The sequence below is a fragment of the Ornithodoros turicata genome, chromosome 7 (assembly GCF_037126465.1).
Source record: "Ornithodoros turicata isolate Travis chromosome 7, ASM3712646v1, whole genome shotgun sequence".
Lineage (NCBI taxonomy): Eukaryota > Metazoa > Arthropoda > Arachnida > Ixodida > Argasidae > Ornithodoros > Ornithodoros turicata.
Window position 1 is genome coordinate 16,226,763 of NC_088207.1, and position 18,402 is coordinate 16,245,164.

The 18,402-nt window shown below is 45.6% G+C and overlaps 1 long non-coding RNA gene across 1 annotated transcript in view; it reads left to right on the forward strand.

Annotated features, from left to right (window-relative positions):
* LOC135400246 (uncharacterized) overlaps window positions 1-18,402 on the forward strand; it is a 146,880-nt gene that overhangs the window by 50,458 nt on the left and 78,020 nt on the right. The window contains exon 2 of the long non-coding RNA XR_010424564.1: window positions 126-196. This is a non-coding gene — a long non-coding RNA (uncharacterized LOC135400246). The remainder of the gene's footprint in view (window positions 1-125; window positions 197-18,402) is intronic.

Below are 18,402 nucleotides of genomic sequence, written 5' to 3' on the forward strand. Positions count from 1 at the left end.
GTACATATAAGTTATTTAATAATTTCATTTTCGTGCATTAAGGGGCAGCGATTTGCATATTCCTTTGAATAGCAGATACAAGGTAGCAGAAAGCTCCACTGTTGTTCATTACATCTCGGTTACAGCACAGCTGGACTGAAGACCCCAGAATACGAGAGAAAAATCATTAACTCGACAACACCCTGTTGGTATAAAGGTAAGTATAAAGCCCGAAAGGCCCACCTCTCTGCGGATGATGTCTTGCGTTAGCGTTGTCTAGGGTTGTGTGAAGGGTCGTTGAAAGGTTGTGTAGCGTTGTGAAGGGGAGTTCCCGAAGGGTTTTTAACGGTGCCTTTTCTTCCCTGAAAACAGCCACTTTCCAGAAAGAATTTCGTCGCTCCTGTGCGTGTGTTCCTGAAGATGTTGGCACCGTTGGAGTGCTGCTTTCTTTGCTCTGCTACAGAAGCCCTTTTTTGATATATCGCGCTGCATCGGTGCTTTAAGGCCGAGAGTAGGGCAGTGACAGTGATATTTAGTTCTGTTTCAGAAAGGATTTGGCGAAAATCGAAGAAGATAGCACAGTCTAGTTTCTGATTTTGTTGCATCATATTGTTCTATGACAGGCAAAGGCCGTTACAAGGCCGTATTTTTTCCATATTCTATAGGTAATTTACAGTGCCTTAGGAAAAAGAGGAAATACTGCATTTCTCGCACAGGTCGTTTTTGGCTGCTCTGCGATCCTGCTACAGACAATCTGTGCACTTGACGGATAGAATTATGCCTACAACGATCCCTAAAGATTACAGCACGGTCCAGACATTGACAACAACGTTACGTCGTCTGAAACACACCTGCCCAAAATCAGTGAAAACGAAACTGGTGCGCCATTTAGTGCCATCTAGTGCTGTGCCATCTAGTGTCCTAGCTTGCAACCGCTCATAGCTGTAACACCCAGGTCCCCCAAACTCACCTCGGAAAAGCGTGCAACGAAGAAGGCCGCCACTAGATACCCCACTGTTGCCGTTCCGGATCACTTCGGCGCGCTAAGTTTAGCGGCAAAGTGTTTTTGTTGTTTCTGCGAATGAATCTAGTCTTTATATGTCCAAATAAAACGCGTATACCAACTTTCTTTGTCGTGTTTCACTTTTTGGTCCCGTTTTTAAACGTGTTGAGCGATCGGAAGGATCTAGTGCACGGCTGCGTGCATCACATAGCGTACCTGTCGTACCAGGCGCCGCAGGCGCTGCAGTCGTCCATTTCTCCTTCGGTGACTTGGCCTGGCTTGGATTGTGCTTCAACTGGATCTTTAGCACGCTACAATCCACGCAAGCCAACGTCTGGTAACAATGGGGTATCTAAGGGCGGCCTCCGGCATTGCACGCATCGGGATAGGAACAAATACATGGGAAAATGGCGACCTTGGGGGACCTGGTAACACCAGACTCTCGTACTAGGGGGCGCGGAAAACAACCGGAAGCTAGCTGAGGAATGATGAGCTCGTACTGCCAGTGCGCTGATTTCTGATGGCTTCCATGACGTGTTTCCGTTGCCCGGGTTGCACAGGCAGGGTGCACACCCCGCTGCACCAACATAGATTGCTGCCGCTATGCAAGCCTCTGAGGGTTGTGCATTAACTGCGCCACGAATGGATGATCTGCCAAACCTTCTTGTATAGAGAACGTCACCTCAGTGCGAACGGAAGAAGATGCAATTTCTGGCCGGAGAATAATTTCAGCCGCTCATTTTATCGCGAGCCTTCGTGAAATGGTTGGTTGGTTCGATTGAGGTTTTACTGGCGCATGAGCAACTAAGGATATAATGCGCCAATACTGTGAGACATCGTCTATTTAGCAGTTAAAAGAAGACGATCAATTTAAAACTGATATAAACATTAAAAAAGTATGTGAATTCAGATATCTCTAAGGTATCCGGTGTCCCTAAAAAACCTGTAAACACTGCTAAAACGGACAAGCGGCCCATCGCCCAGCAAACCTTCGTGAAATGGATCAGAGTGTTTGTCCAGAGAAGTTGGAGAGCGTTTCACCATTCAAAGACAAAGAAGAGTTGGACTTGAATTGGCAGAATTGATCATATCTTTTTTACGTTTCTTTCGTTTTTCTTCTTTACAATTTTCATTACATATCTCACGTGTACTTCAGCAACGATGTATACTGAGAGGCACTGTATTCGCCTATCCACACGGATTGATTGCATAGTTGCTATTCGAAGTCCGCCCAATTTATTGAACGCAATTTCATCGAATGCCCCTTCACTCAACAAGTACAGGATATGGGGATATCTTTCGGGATGGGAAGTAAACGGAAAATGTTCGGGTTTCCGCACGATCACTTCAATTTGTGTTGCTGCTTCTGATGAATATGGTAGAATAAGAAATATGGAGATGGGATATTGATTTTTCAGTACCTTGCCGACTCATTGAATGACATAACGGTTTTCCTGACGATTGCTACCATCTGGTGTAGGGTAGTCGACAGGATAGCTACTGTGTGACTGTTTCCATACGAAAGTCTATTTTGCTTTTCAATCAAATCGGTTTCTTACAAGAAAAGAAAACAGGAGTAGCCTAGATTGCATAACTGGGGTTGTGCTTAGAGTCAGTAATTAAATCTGTACCGAACTGTATTTAGCCAGTCTACAAATAAGCTGGTATTAGATGGTAGATTAGATAAATGGTATTAGAGACGATTTAAAATGGGATAGCCATATGACTATAAGCTGAGGAATGTTTGCTTCACTTGGCTACCACTTGGATGGTATTCAAAATAGAGAAGGTAGTCCTATAAATGAGGAAACAGGAATCGTTGATTTAATCCATCCATGAATCGTTGATTCGTTTCCTGCGATATGGGAAAACGAATCTTCTTTGTGAACAGTATGATGGAGCATGGGGTTCCGGAAAAAATGTTCCCGAAAAATTTGGTCCCGGACAAGATGGTCCCTGGTTTCATGGGCGGAAATAATGGTCCGACGGGGTTCCGTGCGCCGCAAAACACGGGAGCGTCGTTGTGAATAGCTGATGAAACGGACTATAGCGGATCAAGTGCTATCATTCGCCCTCACTATTTGTTGAAATTGGGAGACGGGCTTTTGTTTAAAGGTTAACCTTGATGTTAATGAACGATGAAAGCTGCATGTCATTGAATGAGGAACATAAAAGCGATTACGATCGCTGCACCGTTTGTACTGTGTGGATTGGGTGTATTGTTTCTGTTCCCTCTCACCCTTCTATTTTGCGGAGTACAGACAACGCGGCAAGATTAGGAAGCGATTCTTCGACAACAAATAAATCTTGACTATCACACTGGGTTATTCACCACGGGTGATTCTCCATGGTCCTGCTACGTTTATTTATTTATTTAAAATACTTCTGACATTGAAAATGTCATAGAAGGAATGGCATGCAAAGTAGCAGGTAATACACTGAACAACTAAACAGTGAGACTACATCGTTGTAGTTGCAATTTGATTAGTAAAGTTATAAAAATTCGTGCACATCTAACAAAATTCAGCACAAAACACTTTGAACAAGGTCAATAAATGATGCTAGTGAGTTACAATCAGCAGCTTGCTGCAGCAGACAATTCCAGGTAGTGATCGTAAGAGGAAAAAAAAAAAAACGAGTTCTTTCAACAATTATAATGAAAACAATAAGGCTGAATGTATTTAGTGTGTTTGTTTCGAGAGCTTCCTCTACTCGTCATTCTAGTATACAGGGTGTCCCAGCTAAATCTGGCCATATTTTTTTAAAATATATATCTCACTTTTTCCGAGATGAAATCAACTGCAATATAATATATGCTGAAGGGTACTCCCTAGGAGGGCATTAGCATACTCCTAAGGCAATGTCTTAATTAACTTTCAATAATTAACTTTTTAATTATAAAATCTACGAAGTTGTACCAATGAGAACATCTGATCTCTTCGGTCACCAGATACCAAAGCCGTTTTCATAATAAAAGTCCGTTCGATAGATCGTCCGCAAAAAAATCGTGAAGGAACACAATTTTTTTCTTTATTTTGTTCATTCGAAGACGCGTCTTCTTCACCCCCAGTGTGAGAGAGTGGAAGAGCACAGTACCGCCTAATGCGTCGAAGATGAGAAACAAAAACAAATGTATCGGGTGACTCTATCGGAACTGCCCTTATCTTGGGTTGCATTTTCTATTTACTTTTAATCTTTTTCCAGGACGCAAGAGGCCATAATGTGCTCTTTCATCGTCTCGTATTTCGGGTGGAGGAAAGATGCGTCCTCGAAGAAGCGCAATGAACAAAATAAAGAATAAAATTGTGTTCCTTCACGAATTTTTTGCGGGCGATCTATCGAACGGATTTTTTTCTGAAAATGGCTTTGGTATCTGGTGACCGAAGAGATCAGATGTTCTCATTGGGACAAATTAATAATTATATAATATAATAATTATTGGATAATAATTAAAAAGTTAATTATTAAAAGTTAATTACGACATTGCCTTAGGAGTCTGCCAATGCCCTCCTAGGGAGTGCCCTTCAGCATATGCTATATTGCAATTGCGACAGATAAAAGATAGATTGAAAAAGTGATATATTTTTGAAAAATATGGTCACATTTAGCTGGGACGCCCTGTATAATGATGGATCAATACTGGATGGATCAATTACTGATCGTTAAGATTAACCAGAGTGTCTTTAAACGCTGAACTGTTACTCTATTGGTTAACCTTGGAACCTCAACCGATTCGAGCGTGGTGAATCATGACAAGCGAAATTAGAAAAAAAATCGAATTGCCTTTATTTGAATTCACCGCAACTTTTTAATTTTTGTGATAGTTGTTGGAAACCAGATCAAAGAACCATAATCAAAAAGGGAGCGGACAAGGGCCTTGTAGGCAACTAACTTTGTGTCCGAATTCGCAGCCTTCAACGTTCTTCGTAAGAAGAACTTGGATCATCACTGAATAATAAACCTAAATACTTGAACTGAGTGACCTGTGCGAGTTCAATGCCATTAATTGTGTAATTACGTTCCAGCATGATTTTCTTCCTGGTAATTGTCATTTTAACACTCTTTTGTTCATTCATAAGGCGTCTGCCGCTTTTTGCACCAACTTCAGGTTTCAGGTTTTTAAACAGGTTTCATCAACTGTCCCAAGCAGCACAATGTACTGAAAGTCGAGTGCAATAGGGGTGGACGGTATGTGTCTTATCAATGTTCTTTAGTTTTACGAGTCTGTTCAAGGCCATCCACCTACCCGTCTACCCCTGTTGCACTCGACTTTCAGTACATTGTGCTGCTTGGGGTCGAACTTATTTCCTTATATAGAACACAATAATCTGCAAAACCTGTCAACACATTTCACTGTTTACCCGGCCGCAAAGATCTGGAGGACAATTCGACCTCTGAAGGATAAGCGCCCTCAAAAGAATCCTCTCGCGGCATTGGCTATCATAAAGGGTGTAAACGAAAACACGCTAACGACGGATGTCTGTGTGGTACTAACGACACTGGCGGCTGCCTTGACGACTCGGATACACAGCAGTTTTGTCCAGAGTTTGATGGCTGAAATTTACCAAGGCTTGGGCAGTACGCCGGGGGATTTGGAGCGTGACTTCACTCTAGTCGAGGTAAAGACAGCGTTGAGATTCGTGAACGTGGGCTCTTCCCCGGTTCCCGCTAAAATCTGCCGCACTGTGAAACCAATTGACGTGCGGTCACTCACAGGGTGTGGAGGGTATTTAATGATGGTGTGGAATTTCTGCGCAAGATTGGAATACTGTAAAGCATAGTCGCACTCGCTAAAGCCGTTTGAACTGCTAGAACGTTGCGCTGTTCTAAGCCACATTCTGAGCCAGAACGATGTTGAATTGCATGTAGCCATCGCTGTACTGGTACTGGTTTCAAGGCGCACAATGTGGGGAGCCTATTCGCCTCGAGATCGAACAGCGTCGCCACCATGCGGCTGCTCCGTGAACTGCCTTTAGTGGGGATGCGCTGCTTGAGCCGGTGCTTTCGCTGTGGTCATTGCGCCCGAAAACGTGCTTGGAAGGCCCAATTTCTGGGCATTTGAACTTTTAAAATCGCTTCAAAATGAGTGAAAATCACTTCGTCGAAAGCAAGCTTCTTTTAACTTGTCTAGTTCTCTGCACCAGCGTGCTTAGCAGGGAAGAAATCTAGCGCACGCGCATATGTTCTAGTATGCGGATTCCACTCGGCCTTTGTTATATCATATTTGTCACTGCGGTTCTGTGTGTCAAACAAAATGTACCAAGAGCTAAGGTCAATGTTGTAACAGTTTTTTTAAAAATCATAAGTATAAAACTATGTCACAGTTATTTATAGAATGGTTTCTGTGCTAGCTGTTCTAAGTTACTCCATAATGCTCAGTTAGGATATTCTGCACGCGCTAAACACAAGTTGTATCGAATGTATTAACATATGGAATATATGAATGCATGTGTAGGAGCTATGCTACAAATGACCGCACAGGAAACCAGTCGCGGGCAGAAACGAAGGTTTACTGAACGAGAACCAAAAGGGGTGAGCGCGAGCGGGTGGGTCACAGGTGATGCTCGTCGTTGTCGTCGGGCCGCTACACATGAATATATATATTTATGACACGGGTGTTTTTAAATGTGTGAATTTAAAGCTTTCATCTCATTTCATCTGACCGTATGACAGACTAGACATCTTTCACATACATAATCATTGGAACGCACGCATTCAAGGTAAAATGCTATCACCTCCCCTGAACGTAATATGTAAAACACGCGTTTTTTTTTTGGGGGGGGGGGTATGAAGCACGTCTGCAACAGTGTGTTTCAGAATATATGCCTGCCGCTGGAACCAAAAACTTAGTTTATATGTAGTTATTACGTGACCGGTAGCACCCCACAAAAACTCAAGTCCACCGCACAGGTGTGGTCATCTCGTAACATAGTGCGTGCAGCACACAAATGTGGGGACAGTAGCATATGCGCGCTCGATGTCCAGGAAGATCCATCCGCCTATCCGACGATGAGCACGAGAATGTTGGACTGTAGAAACTAGGTCGAAAACTAGATACATTGAGCTCGAGATCCAGCCATTTTGTGAGGGAACACGCCCTGCTTTTAGAGCCACCAGCCGAGACGCGATGCAAACTATTTTCTGCATCAGTTTTCCTCTACAGCTTGCCAGGCCAACAGGGAGAAATGAGGATAGGGCAACTGGGTCTTGCCTGGTTACAGGATGGGAACAACTAATGCCACCTTCCAGGTCGGTAGATATCCCTGTTGCCAAGATAGAGATTATACACATCCAGGAGAGCTTGGAATGACCGCTCGTCAAGGTTCGCAGTGCGACATACGTGGTTTTATCGGGCAACGGGAATGAGCCGACGTTCACAAGCTTCAACGTTTTCTTTAGCTCTATTAGAGTGAAGTCACGGTTCATTACCGCAGGTGGGCTTTGCCACTCTTGGTGAATGTCAGCCGTCAGCTGTCTCCGCGCTGCCCTTGCCCCACTGTATTTCCCTGTCAGAACTTTCATCGTGCTAGCTGCGTATCTATTCTGGAATTGTGATCGTATTTCCTTCGTAAGGGAGAGGGTCAAATGCGTGATGCTGACTTTAATAATAAAATCGGTTTAAATAAAATCAATATTTGTTATGTTATTTTTTAAAGCGTAATCTTTTTGCAACCCTGCTCCGCAAGGACATGCTCTTCTGACGCTAAAGGTTTAAGTACAGTGACACTTCTAACTCCGCCTTGGCTTGATTACCTAACCTTGTCAGCTCGTGCGACCTACCCACACCTGGGGAAGGTTTTCAACGTGCCGACATGAATGCGTGGCTTCCCCTCTCGCCATCGTCGGAAGGTCTCTGGCTGGAAATCACGACATTCAGTAATTCACTTAAAGGAGCATGGAAATGATCGGAATAAATTATGACGGGCGAAGCAGAAATTACGATTCTGAGCCCAGTGATACATATTCGCACAAAAAGTTTGAGCGTAGCGCGCGATCCTGGAGCGCGAGGGAGCTTTGAATCTCGCGGCAGAAATGCCCCCTCACTCGGTTGCCAGCCGCTGACGTCATATGGCCGCGCCGTCTTTTTCTTTCTTTCTAGCGATTTCTCCGGCGTCGCGGCGCCGGCAAGCCGACTGAGCAGGAAGCGTTGTTGTTAATCGGACGTCGTGGATAGGACAGGTGATGAACTGAACAGTCTTAGGCGACACGTCTGCTCTTCTTGACGAAACGTTTTATGGAGTTGGAGCCTAAGCTCCGCCAGCTTCGATTTCGCCACATGAATGTAACGGAGGCTGCTAAGTGGTGCTGCTAAGTGTGCACGAACATTCAGATTGAAATATAGTGCTTCTTCTTGGTTACAAATGCATAGTCATGAAGACGCGGCGCAGTGACCAGTTTTTTCACTTGAAGAGGTCGTCGACCATCATGACTTCGCCGTGTTGTGGTCAACACTATGGGCTCTGAACCGCATGGACACTGGCGTCTCTGAGGCGAAAGAGCGGACCGATGAATGCATAGCTGTGTAACATTGAGCTTACCATATCTTACTGATACCAGGAGCGCAACGTCTCCATAAGCACAACAACATGGGTACCAAAGTAAAGTCAGTATAGTTCATCTGCTAGCGATCTGTGGGAAACCCCAAAACACATGGCCAAATAAGCATTTTCTTTCTTGAATGGTCATACGCAGCCTACAACAATGGCACATGGAATAAATCTCCAACTGACAGGAATATCTTTCGTCGTATCATATATATGCTGCACACACAGGCACAATATTGTTCACTAATTAACGACACCTCAGCACAATAGGAACAGAAACCACAACCGCGTACGATCCACTTCAACCCGGGCCGTCATGACAGCACAGAGGCCTAGCCACACCTTTTACACTGCCCGCAGTCTTGTTTTATGCAAAACGTACGAGACAAATCACGTAAGAACGCAAGTGAATGTCAAACGCAAAGAAATAGCAACAGCGTCTCAGTCTGTAAGTCGCCACGATTCCGGAGCTAGCAGACGATTCTGGCAGGGAGCGGACGCTTCCGACGAGTAGCAAGCCTTATTTACGGCTGACCACTCGTGAACTCCTATCAACCAAGCAAGCATCCAATGAAGTGCTCGGCCGCCTGACGTCACCACACGCCAGACTCGGCTTGGGGGAGACTGTCGCCAGGGGCGCGAAGCTGTAGTAGAAATCTATTGTAGCAGAAAACTCACGTGACCTCCGGAGCTCGACCAATGACTGAGGACTAGCCACCCTATTTTTTTTTCTTTTTTGATTATGTCGCGAATGACGTAAATGACGTGTTATCCGTTTCTCTCTTACTACTTTCCTCCTCTCTGCTCTGCTTCCCGTCCTCTTTTGTTGTTCCTTTTTTTCTTCCATGCACTGTTTTTTTTTTTTTTTGTTCGCGTTTGTCGGAATGCAGTGGGAGTTACAGGAATACGACTGAGCCTTGGTTGTTTTTGTCACATGAAGTATTTTATTGTGCGACATACGGTTATGCAAGCAATACGTACACAGGATAACATTAATATTGCTCCAGAATTTGCCTGAAGAAGCCTGATGATGTCGGACTGTCTCTGGCAAGGACTGCTACTGGGAACTGGAGCTCAGTGGCTGCAAGATGAAAACAATTGGTATCAGATATACGGTTATGCATGTGAAAGTTGCAATGTAAATAGAAAGAATAAAGGTGCTATTGAATGCGAAAAATAAGAACGGTGGTAGGGTTGTGAGAAGCTCGCAGTCATGGGGTGTGATAAGCGACCTTAGTACGAAAAATACCTTTTATTGCGCTACTTCACAATTATATATTCAGACCGATTAGCCTGACAATCTTGGCTTTGGCGCTACGTACAGAACAGCTACTAAGTCAACGCGTCTGACGAAACTTGTCGAGCGAAATCACCAAGAATCAGACTTACAGTAGCGTCATACCTTTATACAGTACGACGTGAACGGGTATTTAATCATGACATTTAGATGATATTGTTTCACGAAAAGAAATATAGTCTACCATCGTACCTGCAAAGCTACGCTGTCTGTCTCGGTCACCGCGTATTCCGGTAACTGTTAAGCAACTTATTCACAATACACGATGTGAATGCGGTGTTGTAAGGCAACAAGCAACGACAAATGACTTACCTCTCGGCAGTCGTTGACCAGGTATCGGGTACGAGGCGTTCAGACGCTCGAATAGTTTCTACACCAAGAAGCAGAGCACAAATGTTGCGCAGGCATCTTCCCTGGCAGCTGTGACTGTTCGAGGACGCGTACATGATCCAGCTTGCGTTTTTAAACAGGAAAAATCAGAACTCATAGTCCAACACAACCGCTACACAACACGAGCCGTCCAAAACGGACGCCGGCGACTCCGTGGACGCCGGTTCCAACCGGCACAGCCGCCGCGCTGTCGCCTGTTCGAGCTCTCGCGAACAAATTTGAAAACAGCCAATCACCGCTCAGAAAACGAATTCATCCTCATGGGAACCAATCAGTAATCACTAGCCACCGGATGTCTCCATGACGTTCAATTTGTGACGTTTTCTGACGTCCGATGACGTGAAACGCATGAAGCGCCTCACTTTATCCCGCAAAGAAACTGGCGAGTTTCGGGCCCTTGCTGTCGCCGCGGAGCGCATTCTTGCACACTAATTTTCGCAGGAAATTCGCGCTTTTCGAATGAAATATTTTGCGTGACAGTTTATGAAAGTAGTATGTTCATATCAGGCGTTGAAAAAATATATGTTCCAAATGATTTCCATGCTCCTTTAAATAATAGAATTGAGCTCGACAACAAAACATACCGAGCGAAAGGTATAGCTACGATGGATATAGGATAGATATAGGATAGATACGTCTTTATTTTGGTTTTTCACGTATCGTCTTTTATGGTTGAAAACGTATGCTATAGGTTTTCGACACTTCAACATGAACTTGTTCTCCCTTGTCGCCATTTACGGTTGAAGTCGTTAAATAATTTTTCGTTTTCAGAACATCAGGATCGCTTAGTGGCTGCATAGCAACCTCTTCCGCTGCTATCTGCGTACTCGAAGGTACTGGAAATGTAAGCACCACTCCACGATTTCTCGTTGTCAGGTTCATGTTTCTTCTCCATTGGGCAGCATCTTTTTGTGTAGCTCCGTCGGAACTTCCCATCGGAATGCTGCTTACGTATTTAACACTGACCGTTGGCTGTGGTGGCGTGCTATGTCCACGAGAATATGCGTAAGAATAACGCATTGATGTCCTGTTAGGTTCGGTCACTGCCACCGAATGGATGTACCCTTTTTTGTCACGGAAGAGCTTTGATGCTGTACCAGAACTTCTCATGAAGGGTACTTTGGTCGGACTGTTCGTAATATTAGCTTGAAGAGAAGCACTAACGTTCTCACTGCGCATCATGCCGTCTGCGTTGCCTTGAGAGCTGCTTGCATTATTAGGGACAGAGAATGGTTCGTTCCTAGGCGTGCTTACGGGTGTCCTGCTCCACTGTATGGAATAAAGCGTGTACCGGCGTGAGAGTACCATTGGGGCGTTGGGGTTCGCTACTTCCACCGTGGTCTCGTCGTCTGATAGCGCTGGAGCGAGTGGCATAGCGGGCGCCAGGTACACCTTCGGTTGGAAGTAAGTGATGAGAACGATGCCGGTGACACCTAGGACCACGCAGGTTATTCCAAAGCATACTACACACTTTAGCTTCCAAGTGTGGGACGTTCTTTCTTCCCGCTGGACGTAGGGTTCTGTTGTGCGAAATTGAAGCTCTTCGTTAGGCATGTCTCCGCTGAAGTAGCTACGTCTCCTTCGTTTTTCTTCTTCCTCCTTGAAGTATACCGGGTATTTCAGTTAAATCCCCGGACTAAATAATTCGCGAACCGGTGCACCAATCGAATAACTTTCTTTTTTACAAGTATTTGTCCAATACCGCCTACAAGATACGCACTGCGTGAATGAGCAGGAGGCGCTCATTATTTAAATAAAAATTCAAATGAGTTTCGTGAAAAAAGCTAACTTTTAGAGCAGGGCGCCGTCGGCATTAAAATGAGTATACTACCCCTTCTGGGACCTTCAGTAGATACCTTTTAGAGAAAAATCTGCAACCGAAGCGGGTCATTTGTTGCAGTAATTAATTGGTTGCGGTTTACATATTTTTGTCGCGGCTGGTCGCGGTGAAGCGCAAAAGGACGCTCTTTCACTCCCATGTCCACCAATGAATTACGTCCTTACACCAATGAATTACTTCCTTCTGCGATTCGACGCGACCAGCCGCGACAAAAATACGTAAACCGAAACCAATTAATTACTGCAACAAATGACCCGCTTCGGTGGCAGATTTTTCTCTAGAAGGTGTCCACTGACGGTCCCAAAAGGGGTAGTACCCATTTTAATGCCGACGAAGCCCTGCTTTAGAAGTTAGCTTTTTTCACGAAACTCATTTGAATTTTTATTTAAATAATGAGCGCCTCCCGGTCATTCACGCGGTGCGCATCTTGTAGGCGGTATTGGACAGATACTTGTAAGAAAGGAAGTTATTCGATTGGTGCACCGGTTCGCGAATTATTTCGCCCGGGGATTTAACTGAAACACCCGGTAAAAAAAATGTTACGGAAACTATATTCGAAGCGCCGTTAGAAATATAATTCATGTTCATGTTCACGGTTGTGTAGATAATACGATAACCATTAATTTCGTACACTCGAAAGAGCATTGCCACCAGACTTGTACACGTTACTAAAAACAAGTAATTGATTACCATTACCGTTACCTTGTACGAAAAAGTAATTTTTTACCGTTACAAATTACTTGCCGGAAAAAGTAATGAAGTAACGCCTTGAAAAGTAACGCGTTACTTTGGCAATTACTTTCGATATCTGAGAAAACGATATAAAAAGAAAGAAAAGATATAGAAAAAAAGATATGAAAAAAAAAAAGGAAACTGAGCAAAAACGAAGCGAAACGAAGCAAAAACGAAGTCAGCATTGAAGCAGAGTTTATTTCATAACAGCAGTGTTCAACTTTAGTAGCAGCTGCTTCTCGAAGTTTTCGTCCGTTAATTTTCCGCGTTTTCTTGTCAGAACGTCCGCAGCCACATTGAACACTCTCTCCACCGTAGCGGCGGTGAATCATCCCATATATGTGTGTGTGCGTCGTCCCGAACAATGTGGATGCTTTAGTTTCCAAGTAATCGATTACTTGGTAATTGATTACCGAAATTTGTAATTGAATTACTCAAAAAATTACTGCGCCCCAAAAGTAATCGATTACGTTACAAATTACTCAAAAAAGTAATTGATTACTAGTAACGCAATTACCCGTTACGTTCTGATTGCCATAGACTGTATTGCGATTCCTCTACGTCTTATGTAGCCACCATCCGGTGGAGCAGCAACGCACCATCGTTGCTTCTGTCAACCGCAACAGACGATTTTAAAAAGATGCGCGCGCCCCCAAGCGCGCGGCGCAAAGCAGCATGGGAACTTTGAGGGACATTGCTCTGTCGTCTGCTTCGGTTACGGTTTACCCTGCTGCCTTTACGCTGCTGCTACGCACACCGGGAATGTTGTTGTTCTTCCTCTACCTCCGCCTCTGGCCGTCTCATAATGCTTTAAGGCGCTGTAACTTCCCATGAGCCCTTGCGTGCCGCAGGTGGCGCTTGCTTTTGTGCAAGTCGCGTCGTCTTAGATTCTCCAGCATTGCATTTTACGCGGCCCCAATCATTTCACCGATGGTGCCAGTGGTCCTCGCCGGTATGCGCATGTAGCGCTTCGCTTCGTCACGTTTTGGGAGCATCTTTCGGAGCAGTGCACTCTAAGAAAAAAGAAGTAGAATTTCCTACCCAAGCTGGCAGAACGACAGTACTTCTATCATTCCGGGCGAATTCACGTGCTCCTCCTCCTCCGCGGGTATAGACCCTTTTCACTGACCTCATTCCGTCCGCCATACTTTTGTTTTCGCACGTGCTCGCACCACAGTTAAAGCTGGTAGCGTGCACGCGCCATGCACAAAAGTATGGCCGCCACAAGCAGGGGGAAAGGCTATGCCGTCTGCGACAGTGATGTCAGATGAAAAGAGTCTATAAGCGGCGCCGCCTCTTTCCCGTGCTCCTCTCTCTCACGTTTGGTCTAATCAACAAAAGGTAGAATTTCCTACCCAAGCTGGTAGAAATACAGGTTCTACTCTGCAGTTATGCCCACAAGGTAAAGCTGGTTTGAGTAGAAATGTAGTTGCAATGCATCTCTACCGAGATGGGTAGAGAATTCTACTAATAATAAGGCATGGTTCACACTAGTGCGTTCTGCTGCGTGCGGTTTTCCTGCGTGCGTTGTAAGCCATCCGTTCCGCTGTTCGCATACCTGCGTCCGAATGCATGCGTCACCAAACCGTAAGCCATTGAGCGCCGAGCGGGATTTCCACTCCGGTGGCCGCCATGTTGAAAACAGTCTCGCAGAGAGAAACCTACTGCGCACGCTCAGAAGGCGGCCTCGCGATTCGTTCTCAGTTTGCGGGCTGCTGCGTGCGTCGGAAAAAGTTGAGCTCGGGCGAACTCCTTGCGTTCTGCTGCGGGAGGTCGCGCACTTATCTGTTGCCACGGTAACCAGCGCCCGCACGCATCCGCACGCAGCAGAACGCACTAGTGTGAACCATCCTTAATTGGGTGTTTACGTCACAAGACAACTGAGATCGGAAACAAATTCTACCTTATTTTCTTAGAGGGATGGTCACATGGTGTCCGCTTAGCTCCGTGGCTGGTCGAGCTAAATCGGAAAACCCGTGGCACGTATGATGGAGACGTGCAGGTGTTTTCTCTGTATGGTGAGCGCCATCAGGGGAGACGAAACTACTGTATGAGACTGAATTGACTGTAGGACAATAGTACGACTTGTCGAGAAACACGGACACAATGAAACACGCGATCTGCAGCGTCCTCCAGCCATGGACGGCCATGCCGCGAAACACGCGTTACTGGCTGTGTAATTCTTCAGGAATATATGTTTGCGCAGACTTTAAAGGAAAATGAAAGGGGAAAAAAGGCCGACGCCTCAATTTCCCGGGAGAGTGAAGCGAGCGTCCGTACAGTCGGGAGACTGAACGAAAGTCGGGAGTTTTCCGGACAATGCGGGAAAGTTGGCAGAAATGTACCGTAGAAGTTGCTTGGACATGGACTCGGTCGTCCTTAAATGCGGTGTTACGTGTGCTGAGTGTTCGGCGCATGTTAAAAGAACCCTGAGGTGGGCAAAACTAATCCACGAAAGAATATCGCAAGAATGGCTAGGAAGCAAGCGAGTTGGTGACTAGAATACATGGCGACAAAACCCCGAGGCTACGGAGACGACGTCTGTAGGAAACACATGGGCGGGACACGCCCAGGACAATTGACAGTATGATGCCCAATAATTAAAATTGAAAGTTCTATTAGCAGGTAAATTAAAAGGAATTCTGGACGTGTTCTAAATGTTGAACCTTCGTTTGGTTACAGGGTTGTCAACACAAATATATATGATGACTAATGCGAAGCACTCAAATAGTTTCTGGAACGATTGCCCCGCTTTAGGAGGAATCATGTTGATGATGGGTGAACTTGCCTCCCATGTGTGCAAAGCAAAGTCCTGTGCTCATGCGATCCCGTGTTCGGAAGTTATGTATTGCTTACCATAAATTAGTCATGCGCTGCGAGATGAGCGCTTTCGCTTTCCTCTCGCAGTAAAATGTGACACGCGCGCTTCTTCATTGTAAAGGTACGGGAGGTGTGCCTGTTACCATGCTAAGTGGTTAGTCCTCCGAGAGGAAATTCCCTATTTGGTGTCGTGCTTCGTACTGAGATTTGTTTCTGTATCGGTCTTTGGAAAGCGCATTTCTTCGTAAATGTTTTTACGAAAGCAGCCTAGTTTACGCAGTCATGGTTTTACACGTCGAATATACGTATATTCTTGAATGTTACAAACAGTGTATAAAGCCCGTGTGGACGGTGATACTTTCTCGACGCTTTTAACTATGTCATACTTTAACGGACACCATGGGCCATCGGCATGAAAATCCACGCACGGCTCTCGTTCTGGCTGAAAACAGCTGTAACCATTCCTACGCTAGCGCTACTATATATAATTTTCCCGTTCATGGAATCCTTCCGTCAATGAGTTAGGCTACGCTTCCCGGGTTTCGGCAGCAGAAGTGTAGGGAAAAGAACCAGGAACGATAACGATAACAGACACCTTTAATGCAGAATGGCTACACACACTCAACAAGCGCTAGAATCTTCTTCTTCAAAGCAGTGGTGCACAGCATATTGGTCTGCTGTGGAGTGGCACGGCGGGCTCCACCGTGATACGGCATACATCAAAGCGACACTCAAACTTTTTACAGCAGCAGAAACAGGACTCGAAACCTAAGATGGATATTCAGAAAGTGAACACACGCAGTAAGCTGGAACGGAAGACATGAAAACGAAACCGCGGCGCCTCCTGCCAATAGCAGACGACATTCGAGAGGGCGCCACATCTCACGCAAATGGCAGGGATCTGTCTTCGCGGATAAATTTCGACAACGACGACGATTATGGTGAACGAGAGCTATTTCATTCTGTAGGGTACAGTCGATGTACATCGACGCTTACTGCAATACATACCGCGCCTATACTGCATGACGTTTCTGTTGACACCGCCTTTGTCAATGACGCTGGACCATTCCACGTCGGTCGTACGACATGCGTTTCACAGCGTCTCACTGCAGTTTGTTACGGCCACGAAGATGGGCCGCCGTATTCTTGGTTTATGTCGTCACTACTACGGCTGAAGTGATCGGGAACACTACTACAGGAGGACCTTCAAGAGTGCGTCACGCGAAGGCAAAGGTACGTCATCTCATGGCCCTTCCAACGCTCGTGGCCGTGGAAACCGTGGACGGCGACATCGCGTGGGTGGAAGCCAGGATGATCAACGAAACCCACAAGAAGGGTTTCAAGCACGTGTATAATCCGTTGGAACACGCAGACATTGCTGCAGTTCTCTTTCCCATATTGGCTTTCCTTCTTCCGTTTTTCATTTGGATGTTCTGCATGGTGTTCTGCCTGAACCGCTCCTACAGGAGACAAGTTCATTGAAATGGACTGGCTGCCAGCAATGTTAGAGCCAACAATATCTCTTAGATTATGTAATACCTCAGTCGCACAAGTGTAACTGTGAAGAAATAAATTTGTGAAGGTGCTTGGGCAAACAGCCTTCCTATGTCCTATCAGCAAAACGTTCTAGAAGTGCGCGACAATTCGATGGAGGTGGTACCCGACTGATGTCGGCGTACCGCAGTTGAGAGTGCGTCTTTCGTGCACTTCTATGACGTTGCAAAGCATCTGGTGCGATACTCTCGATCAATTGGGCCAGCTGAAGCCTTGTCAACACGGTGGCAGCGTTTGAAGGGGTACAGCTGGGGACCAATTAACTAACCTCGGAATAAAAATCGGACGATGTGAGGTTATGACTTCTTGGAACGTGCGTATTATTGTTCGCAGGAGCTATAGGAACTCATAGTCATAGCCCATCTGCACACATGCATTCTTATTTGCACTTGCACTTTATATTTTGTCTGCGGTAAACCATATTGAAACACCTGCCACGCATGGCTTACCTTGTGCGTCGTACACGACTATGTAGATGAATTCGTGGATGCATGTGCATTTTTCGGACATGGAAACTTATAAAGGTAGTACAAAAGTCTATGTAAGTGGTGATATGGGCAGGCGAACCTTCTTTGCATGAGAGTATGCCACTGCTAAATGAGCAAAATTCGTGAGTCAACTTTGCGGTTAGAACCTTTCTCCAAAAAAAGTGAGAGTGATTTTTTGAAACCGCCCTAGATTCTCAGAATAGAACTTCACCACATAGCGCGCTGAATGCAACCATTGCACAGAATGATACCTTTGTCACTCCTGTTCTCTGGAAAGCACGAGGCCGCACACCTTTTTGGTGACAATTATCATGACCCCACAAGTGTCACAAAGAGGCGTACACCTCTCGTATTCAACAAATCAGTGGAGAGAACGATGTCATTCGGGATGACGGTTGACCAGGAGCGTGTTGTGCGGTGAGGTTCTGCTTTAATAGTTTGGAAGTGGACCCCCAACACATTCCCCACCAGTGTTGCGCATCCCCTACAAGGGTTTTTCGTTGGAACTTTTCACGGGCTTTTGTTATTTCAACTTCAGGCACATGTCGGCAATGATACATATGAAGGTGTTAGGCACCAGAGGCATGGCCTAGGGGGTTCAGTCGTCCCACTCGTTCGTGGTAGCGAAGGTCGTGCTGAAGACTGGGAAGAGGGGGGTTCCAGGTTTTCCCTGCGGTTTCCGAAGACCTTCCAGACGAATGTCGGCTCGCACTTCCCTCTGAAGTCGGCCCAGGACGCAAATTACTCCAATGGCC